Raw genomic sequence first — 27,713 nt, 5'->3', positions numbered from 1 at the left:
ATGAGGATAAATAACCGTGCCCTACTTCATTGAATTGTGTGTAATAAATGAGAAAATATCTATAAAACTTAGCACAGACTCTGACAAACAATATGTGCTTAATAAATGTTATTATATTATTATTTTTATTATCAAAAGAAATCCAAAGTTTATGACATATTTTGGGAAAAGTCTCAGATAAATACCTTTTCAATACCTTTTTCACTCAACAAACATTTATTCAAAGCTGAGTATGTAAGCCTTTAGTTATTTAACAAACCTGCTTTGAGCAAATACGTTATGCTAGATGACATAAAGAATAAGACATTGTTTCAGCCCTTAATGAGCTCATAATCAGAAAGGATAGTAGTAAGAGGAATACATAAAAACTGTCATACAAGGAAGAAAGAAAGAACACAGAACTATAATACCAACTTCTTCAGCCCTCTAGCCAGCAGGGTTCTCAAGAGACAAGGGCCAGGCATTTTCTTCTCTCATCGCACAGACACTTTTGATGCAACAATACTTCTTCTTTTGCCTTGCAGGACAGAGGGTGGCAACAGCAGCTCCCCAGCTCCCAGCCTTCTGGAAAGATGAGCAGAGCCACAAACATTGTGCTTATACTTCAACAGATATGTATCTCGTACTAATTAGATTTCTCAGAAAAATAAGATACATGTAAAATAGATCTGCTTATATCTGGGTGTTAGTCATCGAACTGGGAGAACAGAAAATGTTTGACCTACTTAAATAGTAAGTATATGAGTTAATTTGTTCTCCAACTATTTCCAAACTTCTTCTGTTTGAGTTGGCACAGGACCTCAGGTGACAAACGGGCACACATATGGACACGAAACAAATGTTCTGTTAGTGGTGATGACTCCCCCATGATCTCTCAGGGGAAAGAAGGTTGATGGGGTCAGTGTTTATTTTTATGTGACTAGATTTTAAAAATTCAATCAGAAGAATCATTTAGACTCAGGAGAGCAAGCCATAATAACTTTAAGCTGGAATTACACTGTTCTGCTGTCATATTAAGAAATGGACATTTTCTGAAATAAAGCCCTGCCACCAATTATAACCTTCAACTTACAATCAGCTTACAAAAAGAGGTGCTGCAAGTGAAGCTATGTTAACTATTCATTAACAGCATGATCTTGCTATTGGCGGAATTTGCTTATTTTTGACAAGCACCGAGGGTATTTCTCCAAGCTGCACATGAGAATTCTGATCTTGTCGTTGTCTTAAGTTACATGGAGACATGGAGCTGAGGAGGGCCCTGAATCTTTGGAACTCAGGCCCTTCACTTTTACAGTGAGGGTCTAGAATACCTGATGCCACCGCTCCATCATGGGTAGGACAGAGAATGATGCTTCCCTTTCAGGTTGTGTGATCTGTGCCCACTACTCACCTTCTTGCTGTGACTTAAACCATGTGAAAGCCCCTAGGGTCAAGTTAGAGCAGGGGAAACACTGTCCACTGTCAGTTTCACAGTCCTCACAACCAGCAGAGGGAGTGGAAGTGCACAGCAAGTTGACTTTAATGAAGTATAGAATCTTTTAAAATTCTACTCAACCAAAATAAAATCTGATGAGTGTATCTGGGTGAAGAAATGTGACATGCATGATATATTTAGTGGCTTTCTGTTAATATTTGGGCAAGATAAAAGCTATAAAAACCATGGTGACAATGGTTTATAACAATATATTTTGTGTTCTTGAAAATTGCTAAGAGATTTCAGGTGTTCACTTCACAAAAAATGCTAAGTATGTGAGGTCTGCAGATATTGGCTTGATTTAACCATTCACCCATATGGATATTTCAAAACAATACATTGTACATGATAAGCATATAGAATTTTCATTAATTAAAATTAAATAATTAAAAATTTAAAAACTGAAAAAAAAACTACAAAAGAAAAAAAGATAGAATCTATTCACGTTCAATATTCTACTATGTAAAGATAAAGGAGGAACTAAAAGACCCTATGATCTTGAACAGGGAGGGGAGGAGCTTGGGGTCCTGGCTAGGAGCAGAACTGAAGTCTCTCAGCTGGATCTCCACGGTATTTTTTCACTCATTCACAAGAAAGCAGATTTGGGAAAAGTCAAAGAGAATAATATTGCTTAAGCTTCTGAAGTTTTGTACAAGCTTCTAAATAGGGCAAAAGTGGAGTAACCAGTAATGGTCACTGCTACTCCCACATTGTCTCTTCCTTTCAGGTAAGGTGAACCTACCACCTGCTTCTTTCCCCGATCCTAGTGTGCTCCCCACTTCAGAGTGAAAGCTGGAGTCTTTAAAATGACCTGCAAGTCCCCAGGCCACTTGGCCTGCCTTCACCATTCTTACCTCCTTTTTCTACCACAGTTCCCCAGCCTGCTTGTCTTTGCTGAAATGCGTCAGGCATGATCACACCTCAACGCTTTTGAATTTGCTGTCCTCTCTGCCTTGAGCATTGCTTCCCCAGGTATCTGCATGGCTTACCCCTTCTGCTGCTGCTTTTCTCCCCAGTCTAAACTTTCTTTAATTGTAAACCATCCCCCTTCCACTTTCCCTCCTGCCTCATTTTTCTCCATCTAACATGCTACACAATACATATTACTACCTGTTTATTGACTTATGTAAATACAGGAATTTCTGTCATTGTGCTCACTGTTGTTGAATGAATAAACAAATCACTGAGTGAATGAAAAAAGTCAGAATGAGTTTTAAATTTAATTATATATGCAGCACTGGGAAAGAAAGAAAAGCAAGTTTCTGTCAATGATGGTAACAGTATGTACATATGAAGGTTCTTTTGGTCTTCCCTAAAAATAATTTTTCAATCAGTTGCTTCGAGATTGCTCTATTGCTATATCAAAGTTCTAATTATTTGGATCTGAGAGTGAGTGTGTTCATAATTTTATCATACTGCCACAAATACCAGTTCCTTGGTAAGATAATGCTTCAGACACCTCTTTCTACTGTAATGTCCAATTACCTCTCTTGGGGTCACACATTCCATTGCGGAAAGCTAACATTAGCTGATATATAATACTCATTCATAGTCTTTGCATGTTTGGTATGTGTGACCAAATGCCCTCTAATATGCTCCATACTAATATTATATGAATATTAGTGAATCATCTAGTATAAATTTCTATGGGGGCCTCTTAAGTAAATATGTATTTAGTTGGTTATGTTTTATGCATATTTAGAATTTGTTTGCATTATCTAACTTCACATGTATTATTTACCTGGTGGGAATATTTAGCTTTCTGCTGCTCTGTTTTTTTTCCCATGGATAAATTCACATATGTTTTATAATATGCGTAACATTTATCCACTTAACATCCTAATATCTGGTATATTTATCATTTTTATGAGGTACTTATCTACAGCAAGCCATTTACTTAATCACTTGCTTTTTGTTTGTTTGCTTTTGGCCTTTCCTCACTAAAGACAAGAATCTAAGGGGGGAGAACGGGGCGGGGGGCCGGGGGGAATGCATACAAGAGAGCTCAGAAACAAAGTGAACTCTAAAAAGAAAATTGTAGCAGACATTTTCTAAAGAAAAACTGTCAAAAATAAGCAAAACATATTTAGCTGTCAGGAAAATGTGAATCAAAACTACCTTGAGATTCTCTGTTACCCCATTCAAATGGCTATCATCAAGAAAACAAAAAAGAAAACAAAACAAAAACCCAAAACTCAGAAAACGCTGATGAGGGTTGGTGGCAGGGGGAGGCGGGAGGAATAGGAACACTTGCACAACATTGATTGGAATGTAAATTAGTACAGCCACTATGGAAATCATTGTGGAGGCCCCTCAGAAAACTAAAAATAGAACTACCCTTTGATCCTACTGTACCACTCCTCAGTATATACTAAAAAGAATGAAAATCAGCTTACTATAGAAATACCTGCATACCCATGTTTATTATAACATGACTCACAATAGCCAGACTATAGAACCAAGTCAATGGATGAATGGATAAAGAAAATGTGGCATATATACACAATGGCATTTTACTCAGTCATAAAGGAAAATTATTTATGGCATTTGCAGAAAAATGAATGAAATTAGAAATCATCATGTTAGGTGAAATACACCAGACTCAGAAAGACAAGTGTGCTTATTTTCTCCCGTATGTGGAATCTAGGATTAAAAAAAAAAAAATACAGCATAAAAGTAGAAGGGAGATGATTATTGAAGAGGAAAGGTACCAAGGGGAGGGAAGGGCAAAAGAGGAAAATAGGAGAGGTAGATGTGACCAAATTCTGTTCTATGAATACACAAATATGCTTCAATGGAACCCATCATTCTGTGTGATTATTATGCAATGATAAAAACATAAGCATAGCATAATTAATTTTTTGAAAGTTTCTTTGTTTCCTTCTTCATCTTATAAAAAGGTTTTTTTTTTGGATATTGGTTATATTAAAACCTTATTGCATAATCTGTATTATTTCATTCTCGATTTTAATTGAAGCAACTAGAATTGTTAAGCATTTTCTTTCCATTTTCACGTTTTGAAAACTCTGATCTTTTGTTTTAAAAAGTTTTATCTGGAGAACTAAAACTGGGAACAATTTAAAAGTCAACTGGGGTGGATGAATAATTTTGTTACATTTCCTGTTCAATCAGCAGCTCCTGGGAATGTAGAAATAATTGTATTTATTTGCCTTTCTTATGTGAGGCTAACATAGTTGACCTACCATACGCCATTACATCCAACTAGTTTGCTGGTTTGTTTGCAGACTATTTGATTATGTTCTTAATTTTTTTCATTAAAATCTTTATGAAGGCTAAGTGGCAATTTTATGTTGGAGAAATAAAGCAGTGAAAATCACTGTCATGTATCCATCTTCTAACAGAGTGCTTGGCAGGCCACTCTCTCTAGCACCATAGCTTCATGCGCCAAGACTTCCAACTAGAGTGGAAATCACTGAACAGGCACTTGGGGCAAGTATATGTGACTGCTGTTAAAACAGCAGAAGATTTTTATAACTGTTGAAGTCCAAAGAAAGTTATTCTTATCTTGCCTTATCTTAAAGACTTTGTCTTACAAGATATATATTTAGGGTTTTTAAACTTTTATTTTGAAATACCTATAGACTCATAAGAAGTTGTTAAAATAATATCAAGGATCTTGTTTCCCCTTCCCCAACTTCCTCCATGGAAAAATTCTGTATAACCATGGTTCTCTAATAGATTTCTTAATAGATTTTATTTTTAAGAACAATTTTAGGTTCACAGAAAAATTAAGAGGAAGGTATACAGATTTCCAATGTATGCTTTGCTCTTATGTATGCCTAGCTTCCCCTTTATCAACAGTCACCACCAGAATGATGTATTTGTTACAATTAATGAACCTACATGGACATGGTCATAATCATCTGAAGTCCACAGTTTACACTAAGGTTCATCCTTTGTGTTTCTCATTCTATGGGTCTGGATGATGTGTAATGATGGTGAACCCATCATAAGAATAGTTTCAATAACTTCACTGCTTTGCTCATTCATCCCTTTCCACTGCCTTGCTACCCTTGTCAACCCCTGATTTTTCACTGTCTCCATAATTTCTCCTTTTCCAGATGTTTTTTTTTAAAGCGAAGAGACTTTGATGGGTCTGTATTTTCTGAGGACAGATAAAGACAAAAATATCAAGCCCCACTGGTTCTTTGTGAGCCAGAAGCCAAGTACCACAATTCCTTGGGTGACTAAAATTTCAGCAGTAGTACTGTGTATTTCCATTTGCTTTACTTAAATGAAGTCAGCCTATAATTTGTCAGACCAGCAAAAGAGAAAAGCCGAAAGGTCTGAGTAGAAATGACTGCCTCCACCCCTGCTCCTGATATTTTTTTTTTCCTCTCCAAAAGCAGTATTTCTGGGAAGATGTCTGTGAGATTTTGATTTCTGGACTTTATCAACAGCATAAATTTGTTCATTTCTGGGCTCTCATCCTCACTGGCCTTTAGAATGGGCACCCCCAAAGCACCAAGAATGTCTGTCACATATGTGTCTATCATCTATTGTTTTGAATTTATGGCCAAGTGTTGTATAGCCCTTTCTCTCTTAAAATTGTTACTTTTTAAAATAAACATACTCCTTTTCTTTTTAATAGGATGGAGAAAGTTATTCTCTCTGAGAAGATGGAGTCTACCTTCTATGATGAACTGTTAGTGGAGAACATTAAACTGTTTTGAAAGTAACCTTGTCGTCCTCTTTTATTTATGTATGTATTTATTTTTCTTTGGGTCTGAGTCTAGGAACTTTTCTTTTTTCTTTTTTGGTGGTGTTGGATACCAGGGATTGAACTCAGAGGCACTCAACGACTGAGCCACATCCCCAGCCCTATTTTGTATTTTATTTAGAGATAGGGTCTCACTGAGTTGCTTAGCACCTCACTTTTGCTGAGGCTGACTTTGAACACGCGATCCTCCTGCCTCAGCCTCCTGAGCTGCTGGGATTATAAGCATGTAACACTGTGCCCAGCTAGGAACTTTTAATCTCCCTTTTTTGTAATAGTCTCTTGGTCTCATGTAATCCCCAGGCAGCTTACTCCTGGCTTAAGCATCAGACTTGGAAACAAAACTTGAGAGTGGAGGAATTAGAAGAAAATTATTTTCTCTCATCTACTTACTATGACTTCTAGGCATATTACGGATAGGACCCCAGGCTTCTAATCTCTACATGGTAAGTGTGGCCCTGTATTTGTTCTCGGAATTTCCAGTGGCACCTGCCCACCATGGCATCTGCTGGCCCAAGAAAATAGGTCATTGAGAAAGCAACAGGGAAGGGGCAGAAGAGGCTTCCCCAACCCTCCAAAATGTTATGCAGACTTGACAAGGAAAGAGAAAATCCTTCAGTATGTAGAATTTCAATCATTATCTGTGAGAATCTGCTTCAAAATAAAGTTCCACCCTATGAGAGTCACTTATCTCAGTTCAAAGGATAAAAATAATCTTTACTAAAAAAGTCAACTCCCTACACAATAGTTAGTACAAATGGTAATGGATGCATTAATTTGGTTGTGATAATCAATATACAATGTCAAATCATCATATTGTACTTATTGAATATATACAAACTCCTTTGTTATATTTTTAAATATTTCCTCAAGTACTTCTTTCAACTCTATCACATTTGAGTGATACCATTTACCCTTTCCTTCATTTTCTCTTTCTTTCCCATACGATTTCATGTTTAAGATGATTTTCCTCCCTTTCTATTCAGGCATTTCAATTTTAAAAGTCCTCCCATTCTCAGGTAGGGGAGCTGAAACTTTTTTGCTCATGAGGTACAAAATAGTAGGTGTTATGAACAACTTTCTGTTGTCATTTGCTTGGGAAATGCCAGCTCCATATCACTACTCTGTGAACCTGACAGCAATAGCAACTTAGAATGCTTCACATATTCATTCAGCACTTTACTGAGCACCTCCTGGGTGTCAGGCAGGAGCGGGGAGGCACTAAGGACACAGTGATGACAAAACAGTTTCACATGGTTGGGGGAAACTGCCAATCAGTCATTGAACAAACAGGCACAATACTCTCAAAAAGAAACTGGGATCATGAAGAAAATGAATCAGAATGATTCTAAAGAACATTTGGAACAGGAGAACTGAAGAGTCCTTTAGATACATGGAGACAAAAGGCCTATCTGAGGATGTAGGTCTGAGCTGAGTCCTTCATGACAAGGAAAAGCAGGGGCAAGATCGCCCTTGAGAGAGCGTGAGAAACTGGCTGCAGAGAACATTAAGAACCTGCCTCCTGCACAGCACCCACTTCCCCCAAGCAGAGACCCTGGAGTCTAGTCTCTGGTTGACAATTCCCGGAGCAGAAAAGTTTTAGTTTCTCTCTGTGACACTCTCCCAACTCTCCCTCACCCACATGGTGTGTGTGTGTGTGTGTGTGTGTGTGTGTGTGTGTAAATTAGGGGGACACTTCTGAGAGGTCAACACTTAAAGTAAACATAGATGAGAATAAGATAGAAGGACGTAACATAATTAAAGTGACCTTGTTTAGTTGACACTGTACTCCTACCTTAAATAGAGAGAAAAATGTTTCCATATACATTTATTATAAGCATTTATATAAATGCATTAAAAGCTGTAAGCTATCACAATTCTAATAACTAAGGCATGCTCTTGAGGACTATATTTGGATAACAGTGCAAATTCATGCATTAATAATTCAATAATTCCCCATTGTAAGCAACCATTCGGTTGATCTGCATAGGTGTATCTAGTAATTAAATGAAATAGTCCCATTTCCAGAAGCAAAACATAATTAATTGGTTAATTGCCTTCAAAATTTAGGCCTTATGGTTTATTTAAAAATCCCTAGAAAATGAATAGATACATGGTGAGGGTTCTAAAAGTTTCTTTTTCTTTCCTGAAAAATATTTCTATATCATTTTCCTTAGAATATTTAATTTAAAAAGACACTATTTTTTTCCCCTCTAAGCTTTGAATTAGGGGAAATAGAAAAATTATAAGATTTGGGGGAATTTCAACATTAGCCAAGAGGATTTTAAGGAGTGAACTAGGATAAGAGAGGAAGTGAGGGGTGAGTGAAGGGCTCAGGCCAAATGGGGCAGAAGAAAGAACCCAACAAGTTGTGACAAATCGAGGGAGAGCAGCTGCTGACCAGCCTCATGACCTTATTTATTACATGGGGAGGAAAGCCAGCCAATGATGCGAAAGGAGGAAAACCATATCCTCCCTCGGGGACAAGGTATAAAGATCAAGGGATCTGTGAACTCTTGCATGTCCCGCAATGCCGATGGTGATGATAATGGCCACAGCAGTCCCTAGAGTGTGACACCGAAGTGAAGGGGAGGAAACATATACCACCCGGAAACGGGCACTCTGTAGAGGTCGGAAAAATTTCATTTGATCTCCAGCTCTTTGGAAGGGAGACCCAAGCCTGCCCCAGACTGGAATTGTCTCCCATCACAATCCCTTGGATAGAGCAAAAATTAGGGAATGTCCATAGGATTTTCCTGAAAGTTCTTTGGATTAGGAAGTACTTAGGTGTCAACACTCCTGTGAAAACTCACTCTGTCCCTCTCTGAATTAAAATAAACAAGTAAAAAGCAGGGGAGTGAGCTGAGGCAGAGATCATTACCACCATGCAAAACTTATTCTGAGTAAAAGAAAATTTCCTTCATAACTCCACAAGATATCAGGGGAAAAGAATGTTTGATTTTCCACTTGCTCTTCTTGTTATCTTCTCCATCACTTTTTAATCATAAGTTAGTTATGAAATTGACCATATTTTATTGTGCTGTGGGTCCATTTGTCAGTTTGAATCAGTACTCTCTGGTATATGTCATCTCTCGGAGACCTAAAGATGTCAAGCAAGCCTTACACAGAAGATGAGGAAAGGCATGTGGAGAATTTGGGTTCCAGGACTCATGTTATTATTGTGTAGCTGAGGCACACACAGCACAAGATAGATCTGGGGATGGGGCTTCATTCTTTTAGGTTGTAAAGGAAAAAAAAAAAGTAATGGTGAAACTGGGTACAATTCTTCTCTTAGTTTGGAATCATATTACCTATAAAGCTGCTAAGTATGGGTGACAGGAAGCCACTCATGCACTGAATTGTAATGTGTAATGAGGATCCCACAAGTAGAGGCTCTGCAGACTGAAACCCTACTCACCTACTTTCGAAAGATGGTAAATGGCTGTCGAACAACTCTGGTGTCTGCAAGGTTTTTAGGACCTACAATACTACAGAAATGAAGAGTCTAAGAAAGGCCGTGACAGCCAGTATTAAATTGCTCCCAACAGCTGCCACTGACTCTCTCTGGGCAGAAGGTGTGAAAGCAAAGCTCACACGTTGGTTCCCTCAGCCAGCCTCCCTGAATGGCAGCAGTTGGCAGCAAGAGTCACTTTTACAAATGAAGTGACTCATACAGAATACAAATAGCCAGGAGAGGGAGGCCGTGACTCATCATCAGTATTTCTCAGTGCCCTTCTTTCCTTTCTCAGTGTAAACCATTTGGAAAAGTCTAGATGTTTTCTCAGTATGTACTAACTCACAAAAAAAGACACACAATTTATATTTCTCCTTGCATTATTCCATTGACTCTTATTTTTGGATGCTGGATTGCTGAAGCAATTGAACCTCGAAATAGAAAATGCCTTTTTTAAAAAAAAAAAAAAAAAAGCATAATTCTGTTTAAATACTAGTTCATTTCAATACTAGTCAAATGTTTCTGTGTTCCCTATGAGAACTTTGGTTAGAGAAGTCAGAAAACACTGATTTAATTTTAAGGTCACATGTTGGACATATGACCCTGAACAAGTCATTTTAGCCCATCTCTCTTTCTTTATTTGTAATATTAAAATAATCAGATCTTCTCTGATTACCTTAGAGGGGGCTTGTGGGTATCACATTGATAGTCTGTAGGAGATCACTTGTCATCAGTAAGATACTATTCACAGCAAGGGCTGGCAAAAGACAAGCAACAGAAAGAATTTGAAATTCAGAGTGAAAAAAAAAAAAGACCCCCCAAAATGGTGATAGGAGTAGAGGCAGGAGAGTATTAAAAAAAGGGACAGTTAAGTAAATTGGAAGGCAATGCAAAGGGTTTATGACAACTGATAGTCAAGCATAAGTGGCTTTATTTTCCTCTCATGTAAACCACTTGATTTCTCCCCAAAGCCTTCTGTAAAGTCTACTGCTTTCAAAGGGCCTTTCATTCATTCATGAATGTTGTGTGTGTGTGTGTGTGTGTTAGGTGTGTATGTTGTGCATGTGAGTCTGTGTGTATGTGTGTGAACGAGGAAAAAGAGTACATTGGATGAGACCAGTGTCAGTGAGATTGGAGGACATAAATTTAATGGAGGCAAAACATGAATGCCATAGGTGAACTGAGTGGCTGAGCCTAGCTGGAATCCAGCCAACACTTCAGCAGAAACCCTGGGGCCTGAGCCAGGCTTCTATTATACTCCTGGGGTTGAGAAGCCTCAGAAGCCCTCTGTTATTTGACAAAACTTCTCTTGCATTTAAAGCCTTGGTTATTAATGCTAATCTGTACAGAAATGTAGTGACTTGAAGACACATATTGTTACTCTTAAATCCTTTCCAGACCAAAACAAAACAAAACATTTCACCATTGTCATTTAGAAAGTTGTTTTTTATTTTTTCCTTTCGTTCAAAAGAGTTCTTTTTTTTTTTTTTGTCCTCTTTGTAATTGCTTCAATGTCTTCATGTTCCTTTTATTCCTCTTAAGATAGAAAATAAAGCTAGAGTTAAAATGTCAAACCAGGTCTAAAACTGAGTTCTTGAGGACTATTTCTCATTGCCTACATCTGTCTGTCTCTCATAAACAATAACAATGTTTATGAGAGCTTTGTATGTATTAAAATTGGGCTTATCTTCTCAATTCACGTGTAACTTTTAGTGCTTCTGATTATTAAATTTCTTCTAAGTTCAAATAATTATTTCTATAAAAATTAATTTTATAAAAATGAGTGTAAAACAATATGATTTTTGGTACCCTATCCATAGCAATGTTCCCCTACTACTTTCTCCATATCAACCACATAAGAAATTTCCGGGTAATTTGAGTCTCATTGCAACAAGCTCTCCAAAATCTTTCTAGAGACATGTAATGGGAAATATGGTTTGAAACAAGCATGCCATTGTCTGATGCTCAAAATCTATTTTGAAACCATAGATTTGGATATGAAGCAATTTGATTCCCTAACAGGTTTAAAGTCATAGTTAATTCCCTTAACACATCACATGCCTCAGAATTAAACAGTATGGAGACCTCATGATGATGTTATTGTTTAAATATGTATAATGGGACTTACAGATCTATAGAGGTGACCTTTAGGAGAGCCCCTTCCCTCTAGGCTGGCAGTGCTGTTGATTAGCTGCTTGAGCTTAGAAAAGCTGCCAATTAATGCCAAGGACCTGAGTGCCTAAAGAGGATTTGCAGCTGAAACTATCCTGATTCTGGCAGTGCCAGGCATGTGTCCTCTCAGAGCTTCTGCTGCCTGTGCTGTGTCCTCTAGAATTTTGGAAATGAACAGGGAAAGACTGGAGACGGGGGGAAAGGAGACTTGACTCAGATAATGACTATTACCTTCATTAATGTTTGGAAACTTTGCTAGCCCCTTTATTTAGGGATTCTTTCCATGACACCACTCCCCACTTGCCACCCCTTGACCCTGACATTTCTCTTTTGTGTTTGTTTACATACCCCTTTCCCCAATTCAAGTCATAAGACATTTAGAACAATACTATGGTTCTTCACTTCCAACAGACCTTCCACTTCATGCAATGAAACCTACTAGAACACCCTAACTCCAAAAGAAGTGATAATTTGGATTATTCAGAATGCCATCTTGATTTTTCCCATTTGCCTTTATTCTGGAATTGGATTCTTTCCTGAGCTGATGTTGGCTTGGAACCTTCTGCCTACCATGTAAGGTCATTTTCAAATCATGTTCTGTGATGTTGGAAATCAGTACACTTGTTTTCACAGGCAGGCTCCCAAATGTCCAAATCTTAATTTGGCTAAACTGTATCTGTTTAATAAATGCTTATTGATTTGTATTAAATTGAACTGAATGAGAAATGAGAGATCTGGTCTTTTACTTATTGTCACCATCTGTAAACTATTTCATCTATAACCAAAAGAAAGACAAAAAAGAGAAAACACATATTCGTTATTACTCTGCCCATTATTTGGGGGGTAAGACATTTATTAGTTCATTATTAACTTTATATTGCTCCCAAATTGAAAGACTTGAATCATAGTATATGAATACATTTAATTCTGCCAATAGAAATTAGTTAGGATAAAAGAAAACTCCATAACCCATAAACTCTGAAAACTTCTAATTATCAGTTCAAAGGATAATTTTGTGAAATTTAAAAGCATGAACAATATTAGTTTTGCTGCCCAGCTTTAATTCTTTTAGAGACATAAAAGAAAGAGGTCATACCCATAAAAATACTCTATTTATTTCTGAAACAATGAGAGAGAGGAGACTATATCATAAAAAAGTAGGGTACTGGATTCCGAGAGGAATGTAACTAGCACCCATGGGGTATGTGTGCTTGGAACAGGGTGGGGCAGTCTTCCTTTGAAAATATTCAGTGAAGTTTGCCAGAATATACCAGAGTAAGTATACAATTAGTAGGTAATATAACAATATGATGGCTTTTAAAAATTACAATAATTTCCATACTTTCAAGCCCTAGGAGAGAGATCACCATGTCTCCAGATGTTCTAGATCCTACCTTTCTGGCAAGTAGATTTTACCATGAGGGTCACCTGGCCTATTATCTCCTATCTCAGAGGCCCCATGAGTTTTTAGTGTGGCTTTCCTTGACACCACCTCTTCAGCAGCATCCGTTCTCTTTATGCTGTGACAGAACTCTTTGGCCCCTGTTGTTCTCCCATCTCTCCAGGAATGGTCCCAGAAACCCTGTTTCTCCATTGGGCACTATGCTTGGTGAGAACCAGGATCTTTCTGCACTCAGTGACAAAATTCTCTTGATCAAAAGAGAACATAGGCAGCCTTGAAGGATCTCAAAAGCTCCAACATTAAAGCCCTTTTACTTGAGTCATTCTTCCCATGGATTATATCAAACCATCTTTTTAGGAAATTTATACATTTTTCTGCAAGGGTTATATCAGAGGATCATTGCTTCATTCATTAATATATTATACAACATGGACTTAGACCCTACTATGTGTCAAGTCCTTGCTCACATCATTGGACAAGGCAGATGTGGCCCCTCTTCTAAAGTTTATTTTCTAGTAAGGGGAGCAAGGTAGGAAACAAATGAATACATTACTTGAAGCTGACTAGTGATATATGCAATGAAGGGAAGAAAACTACGTCTGATGGAGAGCAACCAGGGAGCAGACCTACAGGGTATCAACACATAGCTGGGGAAGCTCTCTTGAGTCCCACTTATGTGGAGGTGGGGAAAGGAGAAGTAACAGTGCACTTGCTCCTTGCCTTTGCACAACAGAATGTAGGTTAGTGTAACTGCAGAAAAATGGGAAATGAGGCAGAGAAGGGTGGTGGAAATTAGTTCAGAGCAGTTGGTCCAGATCAGACCTCACCGGGCCCAGGCTGGCCATGAAGAGTTTGGCTTTTCTCACACACTCTTGTGAAAGCAGGAAAAATATCCACTAAAATTAGTATGTTTATATCACAACACAATTTGAGAAGAGAGTTTGCCAATAGGCTAAACCCACAATGCATGGACTGAGCAATTAATTCCTTAGTAATTCTTAGAAAATGTATAAAGAAGAGTTCCAGGCACAGGTTAGCTGATGGTCGTATTCTTAAAAAATAAGGAAAAATAAAAATAAAATGACATCACTTTTACATACATTATTAGGGCAAAAGATAACAATTAATTGTTTTAGGTGTAAGTTTGTATGTATTAATCTGTGAAATAGTATAAGAAAGAATAATTCTATGAAATATGCCAAATGAAGTGAAGCTTTTCGTTTATTTAAATAATATCACTAAAAACACTATGCCAATATGTGATGGTAGGATGTATTCTAACCAGTAAAGCCCTAGGTTAAGCTATTTCCATGAAGGAGTAAGTCTGTGCTCTAAGAGAAAGGACATTTAAAAATAAAACATGTTATTGGGCAATTTTTTGTCCTATTAATTACTACTTCTGCCTATGTATGAATGCCTACATATAAATAATTCTCTCAACAATTTGGGATAATTGGGGAAAGGGATCTAAATTTTGAATTATTGTTTTCTCCATTACTTCATCACTATTAGGAAAGTCAACAAGTAATAATAAATATTCCCATGCACTCCAAGAACTTTCCTACAATATTAAACCAATGATGTTTAAAAGTAGCAATTTAATCCTTATGTTTCTGGTTAACTTATAATTAAATCAATTGTTGGGGTTATTTGATGTCCAAAATGTCTTACAAAATTTTTATAAGCTTCATTTCTTTGAAGCAAAAAGACCTTTTATTATCTAGAGCAAACCAAACTTAAAGGCCCATCTACTTTTGACAATAACAAAATAAGCAGACAACAACATGCAGCAATAAAAGCAAACATCATTCAACACCAGGATAAATGTGCTTCACTATTAAACACCCTCAAATTGTACAGCACACCACAAAAAGAGGCTGAATTATACACATGGGTAAGTCTCTAAGTTTTGACCTGGATCTGAATTTGCTGGTCAGTCGTCTTACCCACTGGGCAGGTAGGACATGGAGCAGAAACTTTAAAGGCACACAGTTACCATGACTCACCTAAGTCTAAACACCCAGAATTCCTACTTTCAGACTTGCTGTGATCACAGGCCACTAACAATAGGACTAAGACATTTAGTACAAAGAGATAAATTTGTATTTTCCCAGGTAGGTAGTAAAAATAGACTTCATTTTTCGTGTAAACTATGTGGAAGAAAGTAGGAAGTAGGGAGAATTTATTTCATGTATGCATAGGACTTAGTAGATGGGGACCTAACAAACCCTAAAATATAATAATATTCTTGTGATAAGTTTGTCAATGGGAAAAAAAGATTATAGCTTGGCCCAATTTGACTATTCCATATTGAAAGTATTTGCCATTCACTAGAGACCTAAAAATACTAGTTTTGAAAATTATTATAGAAAAAAATTCTTGTTGATTGCAGAAAATCAGAAGGTACAAATAAATTTAAAGAATAAATTCAGAGCACCTATATTTCTACCATTTTTAATTCATATTCATATATACACATAGACTTTTTCCCATATATATTTACAAATTAAAAATTTGTAATTTATATTAATAAATATATACAGGGTTAAATATATGTGTTAGACAATGGGATGTGATGCTATGACTCATATTCAAGAGGACTGCTGTTTAATGAGAAGACAGCTTACAAATCAATAATTGCCTCTGCACATCAAAATGAAGTCATGGGAATGATACATAGCACATTAAATGTTTTTTAATAATTTCATGAGTCCAAACTGATACTTTAGAAAGTTTCATTTTGTTTTGAGGTAGAAGAAAAGATTTTATTTAAGAAAGAGTCAAGTAATAAATGTAGCAAGAATCATAGAAACAGGAAATCATCATTATGCTAACACCATAACGGCAATTTTCCAGTTAGGCATCATCACTGGATGCTAGAATGATTGGATGAAAAGTTGTTAGGAGCATTAAATGGAGAAGCAGAGTTGAGAAACTATCTTACCAAATTATCAAATTTAACACCAAAAACAGTGGGAATAAAGCCAACACCGTGTGCCTTTGATGAAATACATGGAGGCATATGTAACAGAGTTGGCTTTCTGGAACCCCTCTGCCTCTGCAGGGCCTGGGGATGAAGTGGAGCCTCACAGAAGAGGCACTGGTGGTTGAGATTGGGGAGGGGACCTATCCAAGTGGAGCTGAAGCAAAAGTCTTATATTAAAACTCCTGGGTTCATGCAAACTTTCCCAGGAGTCCTGGTTCAGCCAGTGAAGACAAGAGCCAAAACACAGAGGTATTGTATTAGATCTTCTTACCCCTAAGCCTCATGGGGTAAAAGAGGTAGATGTCTGCACATGTAGTGGGTTGTGTTATTATATGAAACAAATCCTGAATTTAGGTAAACTGAGTTTTTATAAGAGGTAAAATCTATGCCTGTCCTTTTTCACAGAGGAAGACACTGATCTTTATCTCCCTAAAATATTAACTATACTTAACTATAATTTAGAATTAAGACATTTAGTGCCTATACTTGCAAGACATTCAGAAACTTGAAAGGCCCATAGAAAATTGTCACTTAATACTCTTTCCTCTAAGATAATACTAAGTAGCTATATATGGTATCTAATACTACGATATTTTTCAACATTGTTTTCAAATCATTTCTTAAACATGCCTCATCTTCCCCAAAAGATTATTAGCTTCATGGGAATCAATATCTTTTATTATTTCTATATTCTCTAGCATTGAATTCAGTGCTGTGTTCATAGTTGGTTCTTACAGAAAATTGCTCAGATAATGCTGATCACCCAAGAATATAAAAAAAACAAACATCAGGCTTGGCATTTTTCACCTGAAGTTTATTACCAAAAAAATTCAAGGACTCTGTCAATGATATGAACCAGACTTGTAAACACAGAAAAAAAAATTCGTCAAAATATGACACATTCAAATGCATCACACCTTAAATGCCTATGAGAAAACATGTGTTCTCTTAGTCAAATTAGCCAACAATATGTTTTTTTGTGTGTGTTCTGATCCACTTGTTTCTCTATAGTTCTCACTTAAGCCAGCAGTTGCTATTATTTGATTTCAAAATCATAAAATGACTTGTATCATTTTCATGTTGGGTGCTATATCACATCCCTGATCACCAAAATCTGATTACTAAGGACTCAACAATCCTGACCCTAATGCAAGTAAACATATAGAACATTTATATACTAGAATAAAAATTATAGACTGGAGATACAAGATTAAGATATTAACTAACCATTCATAAATACCTCACATTTAGGTCAAGATATTATTTTTTTTCAAATGGAAGCATATTTGAATAAAATCTATTGGACAAGAAGATTGGAATGAGTTTTTCTTAGATAACACAATTGTCATTCAATTATTTGTTATTTTCACAATAATGTATTGATCAATGACTATGTGCCAAAGGGGAGAGAGGGAGAGAAGAGAGAGAAGAGAAACGTTGTTTGTTCCAGAGTTTTTGTTCATTCTAAGTGAAAATAAAAATTTATATAAGGAAGCAATTGTGATATTTATGATAAGACCTAGAATAGAGGTATGAACAAAATTTTGTGATCTCAGTGAATGAAATAATTTTTTATACCCTGGGAGACTGACAACCTTTCTCTGAAATAGAGTGAGAAATTTGGATGTGAATGATGATGTACCAAAGCTATAATAAATGATAAGTACAGAATAGTATAGTCAAACAGTACAATGGAAAATATGTTAGAGAGGCCTGTAAAAATGAAGAACTGAAGGAAGTGGTCTTGTGAAGAAGTTTTATGAAGTGAGAAAAGACCTGTGCTATACTAGGAAGAAGAAAAAGTTCTGTCTGGGGGAATTCCACGTAAATGAGATTTCTGGGTTGACTTCTGTCACACAATGCCTATGGGACAATAAAATCAATTGAAAGTATGGAGATATTGATACACATTGTGTCCCAGCAATTTAGGAAACAATTTTCAACTTGCCACATGAAAATTCCAATAATCTTTTCAAATTGTGCCAAGACCCCGCAGGTTTTTTCACACTTGTATAAGTGGGTGGTGGGGTAAAATTGCCTGTGATGCAGCCAGCCAGTCCCTTTCCCTACATCATTATGGTACGGAAGGTGGGAGGTCAGCAATTAGTCTTTGGCATGGGCAAGAAGGGAATGCCTTGTAGAGAATTTTAAAAAAAAGATAATAATAAAGCTGGCCCAAAATAAAGCCGCTTTTTAAGCATTATTAGTACATAATTCTTAACAATATCAATCCCAAAACACTTTGAGTAATTATTGTGGTTGCTTGTTTACATTTTAATAATGTACATAAAAGTTCAAATGAGCACTTTCTATTGCTTACTCTTTAATAAACATTGTGTTTGATATGGAAGTTAACATAGAGTGTCCCCAGTTTTACAGACGTCAGATACACAATTGTGTTCAAAATCATTCATAACCAGAAGGAATCCATTGAGCTTGTGTAGGTTTTTCCTGTGACCCATAAGAAACCATAAATCTTCCATTTAAAGAGTATATATGAAATAAAAGCAATGAGTATGTGGAATTATCCTTTTTCTTCTTTTATTTTTATTGTAATGTTATAAATATGGTTAATTTGATGCAAAAAAATATTTGTAAACAGCTAACCTTAATCTTGAACAATGATCAGTGAGACAAGGAGCTTTAAAATTCTTCCTTGACTGACTCACAAAAAAATGTAAAATATGCCATTAACCACTATATAAAAAGAGGAATCAAATTTTAAAGAAAAAAATTCTTCATTGCCTGTGTTTGTTTTCTGGCCATTATTTATTTCACAGCTGTTACTGAAACGAGCTTTTTTACCTAGAGTAAAGGGAGTATGTAAGTGATCCCCTCTGGTATTGAAGATGCTGGGCGCATCATCACCTCCCCACAAACTTCTCTAGCAATGAGCTGATGCAGCTGCACACTAGGAAGGAGAAGCCGGAGATGCAAAGTTCAGTACTTCTCCAAACGTGGGTGTCTACAGACAACGTCTTGGTTTCCTACTACTCAGGTACCTAAAAGTGAGTGTGAATCGGGGGGGAATTCACAAGAATAAACAAGGTTTTAGTGGAAACTGAGTCTTAAAAATTTCAAAACCTTTAAAACTCCTTTCTTAAAATTCTCACATGTAAATATTTATAATTAAAAGAATTAAAAGAAGTTAAGATATTACTTTGAATATCTCTAGTTATTATGATAACTCAAGTTACATTTCATGATGATTTATAGGTGCATTTTATCACAGGAGAGAAATCAGAAATCTTTCGCATCAGTGAGAATGCTTGAGCCAGTCACTCATGTGAATTAACACATCACAGCAGAGAAGCAGACCCCCTAATGTAATAGATTGAAGACAAAAGGAGGAGAGACAAACTCCTGCACAGCCAGTTTCCTTTTATGCTCAGTGAAAGCAATCTAGGAAGAAGTTTAGAAGGCTGTGTGTTATACTTTTCCTTAGAACTTAAAACCTTCTTTTTAAAAATTGTAAAGATGTTTATTTTATCTTTTGTTGGTACATAATAGTGGGATTTCTTGTTACAAATTCATACGTGCATACAATTTAACAATATAATTTAATTCAAGTTCATTAATACTTTGATGGACAGGTTCTCATATTATCTATTTCTAGTCCTCTGAGCAGTCACTGAAGATTCTTAGTCAATCCAAAATCTACCTGAATGTTTAAAGTTTTTGAAATGTCCTCTCAAAATTCACTTTCAAATGGAAAACAAAAAAGAAGAAGAAGAAACAAGCAGAAATTGTGCACTCTTTAAGAGATTTTCTGTCATTGGTTACATTCATCACTGATTTAGCACCTTAATTTTGTTAATGGTTCCTAAGACTTAGGTGCCCATGTTCTACTTGAGGAACTATAATTAAATATTGGCCACCAAACTAATTTGATTTTTGCATGCAAGTACTATAACTTCTAGATCATATCTAATGCAAGAGTCTTATGTTGCTGCTACTCTATTACTGTAAATAGTAATACTAATAATTTGTGCCCCAAGTTTAAAGAGTTTTTAAAGTATTTTAGAGCCTGCAAATAATCTCCCCCCAAAAAAAGTTTTCTTAAAATTAAAACTGGAGTGATTTATTAGATAATCAAATACAGAGAGATACTTATTTAGTACCTATGCTGCCATTTCTGTTTCCAAACCAATGGCAGACATTACTAATCACTCTGCCACCAAAGCAAAATAATCTTTTTTCAATTATTGGTAGATGCCCAGGCAGTCACTTCCAATCTATTATATGTTGGCATTGCAAGATAAAATACATTTTCCATTCCTGGTATAGTACAACCCATAGTTTTACAGATAGAGATGTTCACAGAATGATTGCACATCAAATTAGTTGCAGAGTTAGGACAAGAACATGTCTGATGCCCTGACTCTCAGCCCAGTGCTCTTCTTACTGCCTCATATGTAGTTTACCATGACATCTAAATGACTAATCAGATTCTGGTTCCAAAATTTAAAAGCTCATGATGACTTTTAAATTTCATTATTCAGAAAACTAGTCTAATAAAGAGACTTTGGTCCAACATATTCACTACCTCATCTGGACACCATTCTTTACACAGCAAGTATAATTACTTCTCCCTGGGGGGCAGAGGGTGATTGCAGCAGTTGCCAAAATACATGCATGTCTAAAGACTGCTACCATGTTCACATCTTACAAAAATGCAAACAATCAATCTCAAAATATAACCAGTCCTTCAAATGGAAGGACTCTAGCTATATGTGATGGGTTGCTGATCAAAGTCAACTAAGACTAACAAACATGAAAAAGAAGAGCCAAAGAGAAAGACAGATGCGGATGAGTACTCCTTAGCATTTGAGACAACTTATAATTCTAACCATTCCACTAAAAACAGACAACGGACTGATTGCTATTGTTTTACTGATTAACTATTCTCTCTGCTTTTTCCCAAAAGGCACGCTGGCAAACTTTGCTTAGTAAATATTGACACCTGTAAACCAAGCTGGCTAATGCTGTTGGCTCTCCAGCAATCTTCCCATCTGTTGCCTGAGAATTTTAAGCAACGTATTTGGGGACTCTTGCTCTGTTTCCATTGTAAACTGTAAAAAATGCTACCCAGAAGCTAATCCGAAAGCCACATGGCCCTGGAGGGGCCTGTGGTAAGTAAAGGGAAATGTAGTCTAATATGTAAAATGCATATCCCACTGGCCTCCTCAGCCACCCCGTCTTTAGTTAACAGCATGCCGGGGTAATCTGCTTAGTTACCAAGTGGGGCTTTTTTCCCTCTTCCCCATGAGATCACCCAGACCAGGATCAAAGCCCAAACACACTCTCTGCCAGCGCTATTGTTCCCCAGAGTGGGATTAATGACTAATTATGTCAGGTCACTCATCCAGATGGCCTCTCAGATGTTCCTTTGTCATTGTCTGACCTTCCATATGCCCCTTTGACCTTGAGGTTTATTTCCATGGAAACATGAAGCCTCAGTTTCCTTGCTGAGATTGCCAAGAATTGGCCAAAAGGAGGGATACAGGATAATCTACCCACACTTTGTATTCTGCTTCCATCTCACGCCTTGTTAAATCCAATGAATAGATAAAAAATGCTATCTGGTCCCAGCTGAGTGATGACCATGGTCATGATTCTATGTTACATGCTATGTTTTTTAAATTAGCAGACAGCTTTGTACATGGAAACGTGCATTCAATTTGAAGAACATCAATCGCCATAATGTGATCTTTTTATCTCATTAATGTTAAGCAAGGGTAATAGAATGGAATTACAAAATATCACTGTGAAAGGAATACAATTCAGAGAATTATAGATATCCCCCATTAAAGCCCTAGAGATGTTTGGATAAGTCAACTTGTTCAGTTTCATAAATTAAAGATTCTTTACTCACTACCTTTTCTGGGGTTTAAATTCTAGCCTCAGATGTTGATCTTAATCTGAAGAAGGATTTTAAGGTGGTTAGAAAAATGGAGAAATTTCCACAAAACTACCAAATAAGTAAATAAAAATAGAACAGGAGACTGACTCATGAACTCAATTAAATAAAAAAGGTTGAATATGTATTTGCATGGGATGAAAAGCATTTCCCTTTGTAGTTTAAAGAGGACTAAAGAATAATTTAAATGTCTAAAACACAGAGGCTAATTCAGCTCTCCCTAGTTCATTCAAGAGTGAAATGTCCCTCTGCTCTATACATGGATTCATACAAGCCCAGAGGTCTCCTAGGGAGTGCAAGCAGAGTGAAGGGTTCTCATGCATGTCCCAGTTTCCCTGGTAGGGTGGCAGTTTATTAATCTCACCTCACCAATGGTTAGGAAGCTGAAGATTCCAGCTGAGTTATCAGTTTATTTAAGAAGAAAATTAGAGAGGTAGGTGAAAGAAAGGATTTTGTTTCTAGTATTATTCTTAAAGGACCATTTTTTTTCCCCTGCTGAATCCAGACAGGAAGGCTGAGTCAAGAGATAAATATCACATCATGGTTAATGGTAACCAATCCCTTCCACTCCCCACTCCCAGGACTCTCAGGGCCTTTGAAAAATTGAGATGGTACCTTGCTGGCTACCACATTTCTAGAGTCTTCCTTGCCCAGCATGATACCTGATGTAACCTAGATTTGCAAAACCTTGCCGAATGTTATCATCAGACTCTGTGTGGCAGAAAGCTTGATCTTTCTCTTCATCAGTTTTCTTCCAAAAAGGTGGTTAGGAATTGTTTATGCAATCCTGTATGTGCAAGTTTAGTCTCAACATAAATTCAACATGTTACAAAGAAATTCTTCCTTTTCACTAACAGAGAGACACTTTTGTTTAAAGAACAGCAACTACTTGTAGATTTCCACAAAGTCTAAGAAAGGATAGGAAGTTCCTAATTTGTAAGAATGCAGCCAGACTTCAGGAGGAATGTTCTGGTCCTTCTGTAATGGCTCCATTCAACACAAGACACTCATTACCTCTTCTGGGTATGACATCACCACTCACAGGCAAAGAATCTCTCCCTTCTCAGGAAAGCATTTCTCTGTGACAGGGAAAACCATTAGCTCATGCTATGAACATGGAATGGTGGCAGGTGACATGTCAAGAGTGGTACCTATAAATCTGCTATCTTCCAGATTACACAGGATGTAATTTAGTAGATTTAATTATTTTTATTATGTTAATTATAAAACATATTCCCTCCTCCACCTCAGGATTACATCTACTTAAATAAGTTTCCAAACTTCTAAGAAGAAATGTTTTATCATTCACAGAACTCATAGACGTAGAATTATCTTAATTAGCAATATAACCCAAAGGTTGGGTTATATTTTAACTCAGTAAAACATGACTTGAACACAATTTCAAATCTTCCATTATCTAAAGCTTGTCACAAATAGCATCTAACACTTGTCTAGGTCCCAGTTTCCTCATCAGCAAATCACACTAATTTACCTTGGGAGTCCTTGCAATAACTATGAGTTGAAATAATTCTCCCAGAAGGAAGAATTTAGAATTCTCACATACTGCAACAAAAATTCTCATGGTTGTCTACAAGATTCATGAGAGTCAGCTAGCATATTAGAATATTGCATCAGGGGAAAATTACTGTATCATGGAATATGGAACTGGAGATCACTGTCATCCAAGTACTGCTTGTTTGATTTTTATAGTCCTTGTAAATTGCCTTGTAAGTAGCTTTATAACAATGAAAAAAAATATTTGTAAAGTGTCTACAGTGTGCTAGGCACTAGGTTAATTCCTGGAGATGAAACGATGATGGCACCAAGGAGCTCTTAGCCCAGTAAAGAGACTGAGAAGTAACCTTCGGTGTGCCTTGAGGAACCAGGACAACTTCCTGAAGGAGGAGATTGTCTGAATTTAGCCCTAAATAGGAGCAGATCCAGAAAACAAGGGGAAAGCAAGGAAAAGTGATCAGATAGAGGAGAGGGTTTATACTAAATCCTTCAGGAAATCATAGGCCAAATTCAGAGATTTACAAGTTTAATATGATTGAGGTATAGGGTGTTGAGGGTGAGGCTAAGAATGGAGAGGTGAGCAGGAGCCCCATCAAAGACTTCACCCTTTGGGTTAGCAAATCTGTGGTATCAGGAAACCAAAACAGGGAATACCAGGATGGGTACCCCAGGCAGCCAACTGTCACCTGGTTGCAGTGCCTCAGACTCCTGACTGGAGTTCAGGGGGATGATTCCTGGTCAGAGGATGGATGACCTGGCCAAGCCAGGGTATCTGATCTAGCAGGGCTAAAATGCTAGACTCTAGACAGCAATGTGGGCATTGGAAATAAGAGGGTGGAAATCATCACATGGGGATTGGGTCTTAGGGGAAATGAAGAGGCCCAAAACTCTCCTGCTTCTCCCAGACAAGCACTGGAAGTAACTTGGAGCTGAGTTTCAGAGTGCTGAGCTAGCATGTCTTAAATCTCCCTTTCTAGGGGAAGAGATTGGATGATCTTGGAGAGGGTCTGATGAACCTTTAAGGGTCAGGCAATGGGACTTTGGCTATAGAAAGAGAAGAGAAGCAGGACTTCTGTGGATGTTTGCCCTGCCGCAGTGTGAGACAAATGAGACAGATGCAGACTGGAATCCGGAATCTGAAGTTGACTATGTGGCCTTGAGAAAACGACCTTATTAAATCTCTGAGCCTCTATTTCCTGGACTATAAAATGGAATAATAAAGTTCTCTCTGCTGGATTATCATGTGAATTAGAATTAATAGAAGCAAAGTGCCTGGCATCTGGAAGTCACTCTATGGTGGTAGTAAAAAATTAGTAGCTTTATTAGCTGAAACAGGAAGAACTAACAATTATCTTTACCCTTTGTCTGGATCTGTTTCATAGCATTTTCATTCTACTTTAAGCTAGTAATTAGCAAACATTATGATAATTCAGTTAATAATATATTTTATATTATACTTTATTATTTGCAGTATGTCCTAGAGTAAATATTACAGCTTTCCATGGTTTGCAGGTGCCCAGTTAACCACTTTGGCAATGAAATCTAAATTGATCATAGGGCTGTTTCTAAAAGTTGCTTAAGTTGTTGGTAGTTACATATTCACCTCGACTTCTTTAACACATCCTAATGGAGTATCAATTTTGTGCCAGGCTAATTCACCTATCACTAATCCTTATTGTTTTTTTAACCAGAGCAGTCAGGATTTGTTTGTTTTGTATACTTTCATTAATGATTTCAAAGGAAGATTAGTTTATGGATTTTGTCAGTACATATATGTTAGATAAAGCCTCAGATGCATCCCAGATTCTGGATGTTCAAAAGAACAGAGAGGAAGGATGAAAAAGTGTTTGCCCAGAGTTCTATCATGGTTCTTACCCCAGTGACATGAGAAACCAGGAAAGTGGATAACCCATGTCAACACATAGCCAATGATCCTCTCAGTCCACAGCTCATCGACTCTGTATCACAGCATTATCTTTGTTTTAAATTCTTCAAATTTGCTCTGGAAGCTCAGAACAGCCCAGAATAAGAGTTTAATGAACTGTTGTTCCAGTAAGTACAAGAGCAACAGGCTCTATCAGACACATTAAGAGATGTGTATTTCATTTCATTTTAAAATGAAGATGTGCTTCTTGGATGGAGAAGATATTGTCAAAATTTAATAAAATTGTATTAAAATATTCTCAATAATAGGATAAACTTGCACAGGTAAATACTGATTTTAAAATAAACTTACTAAATTAAAAATATTAGAATCCTGCATAATTTTATGTTTGATGTAAGTAAAACACTGAAGGAAATATAATCACAGAAGTGTCATTTATATTCTCCTCTTTTCCCATCTTCTACAGCAGGGTAACTTTGAACTCCCTTCAGATGCTCAGACTCTTATTTGAGACTTTATTTGACCTGCTGTCTAATCCAAATAAACAGATTAACTTGCATTTGTGAGGAGAGGAGATGGAGAAACAGTAGAGAGAATGCTTTAAAAGTCAGCTTTCAATATACAAATGGGATCATTCCTCTATCAAACATTCCCATTTATAGGTTTGCTAAACCCATGTGCAAAGCTCACCTAAAATTTCAGTATAATGAGTTTCTAACTGTTTTGTGTGTAGTCCACTTATTGATTCGTGATCTCTATCAAGTACAGATATCAACAAATACATCTTCTGTGTAACAAAGTCTGCCTTTTTGACATAAAAATCCACTAGCAACCTAATTCTACTTCTTTACTTTCGAATTTCTTATTTGTTCAAGACATTTGGTTTGATCAGTGAAAGATAAATGCTGTGTTTTCATGGTAACATTTTTGCCAAATATAAATATTCAATAGAAAAGAAATGTATGTATGAAGGGGGCAGTCAAGCCTCAAATGGAAAAGAATCTGATGAATTTAATACTTTAGACCCTAGAGATGAGTAACATGACTTGCATGTTTAAGATAAACAGCTGGAAAAGTTCCCCCACAGTTAGAGCTATAGAAAAAAAAATTTTGAATGTTAAAAAAAGTGAACCTTCTGAAGGAAAAGAATAACTGATTATTTGGCAAATAATGTCCAATTCATTCGGTATCACATCCTTTATACAATATATAAAATAAGCAAAACTTGCATTCAATTTTTTCAGGAATAAAAATATTAGAGCTAATTAGGTATTCATCATTAGGAAATCTAAATATTTTATAGGAAAGGCTGAAAAACTTCATTGAAATTTAAAATATGTTTATAAAATGATGGCTCTCCCCTGCCCCCCCACCTCCTTGTCCCTATTCTTAAGTCACATCTGCTTTCTTTACTGAAGAAATAAGCCTGTGGAACAGAAGAGCTTATACCGCTGAGGAGGGGAAGGGCACCCCTTTTTGTCTGATGCATCATCAGCCAACCTGTCAGCTACATTCCAAATGCAGAATCTTTATTTCGCATGATGATTCTAGCAGGCAGAAAGCACAGCTTGGCTGACTGATCCCAGGTGGAGTTTGAAGTGCTGACAGCAAGAGAACTAATGTTTAGATTTATAAACTGAGTGAAGTTGATGTGGAAATCATTGCAAATGAATAAATATAGAGTCTTGCATTATCATTTTTATCAACTCACTTTGCTCACTATAACCCTTTGTATGTAATTACTTGCAATGGATGTGAGTTGTACCTACAGCAGACATATGTACCTACAACTGCCACATATGTATGAAATATGTAGCCTCTTCAAGGAAAAGAAACACCAATTTATTCAGCATACAGATTACAAATACAAAAGGCAAGCTAGTGTTCTATGTGATAGGGAAGGAAGAGTCGTGGCTTGTATAATTCATATCCGTAAATGAGTCTAGGAGTATTCATACCCAGGAGTGAAGATAAAACTGGCATTTTATTGATGGCATTATACAAATGTTAAAATGTATATACTTTATATACTAAAAAAGGAAGATAAATAAAAACTAAGTCAAAGAAAAAATGGATTATTGGTACTCTATTTTTCATATTGACAGGAGAATTTTTTAGCTGAATTACTGAAATTATATTGACTTAATTATATTTGTGGATGTATTTG

This window comes from Callospermophilus lateralis, chromosome 6 (assembly GCF_048772815.1).
Source record: "Callospermophilus lateralis isolate mCalLat2 chromosome 6, mCalLat2.hap1, whole genome shotgun sequence".
NCBI classification, from domain to species: Eukaryota; Metazoa; Chordata; class Mammalia; order Rodentia; family Sciuridae; genus Callospermophilus; species Callospermophilus lateralis.
The sequence above is the reverse complement of the archived record's forward strand: the minus strand, read 5'-3'. Positions refer to the sequence as shown.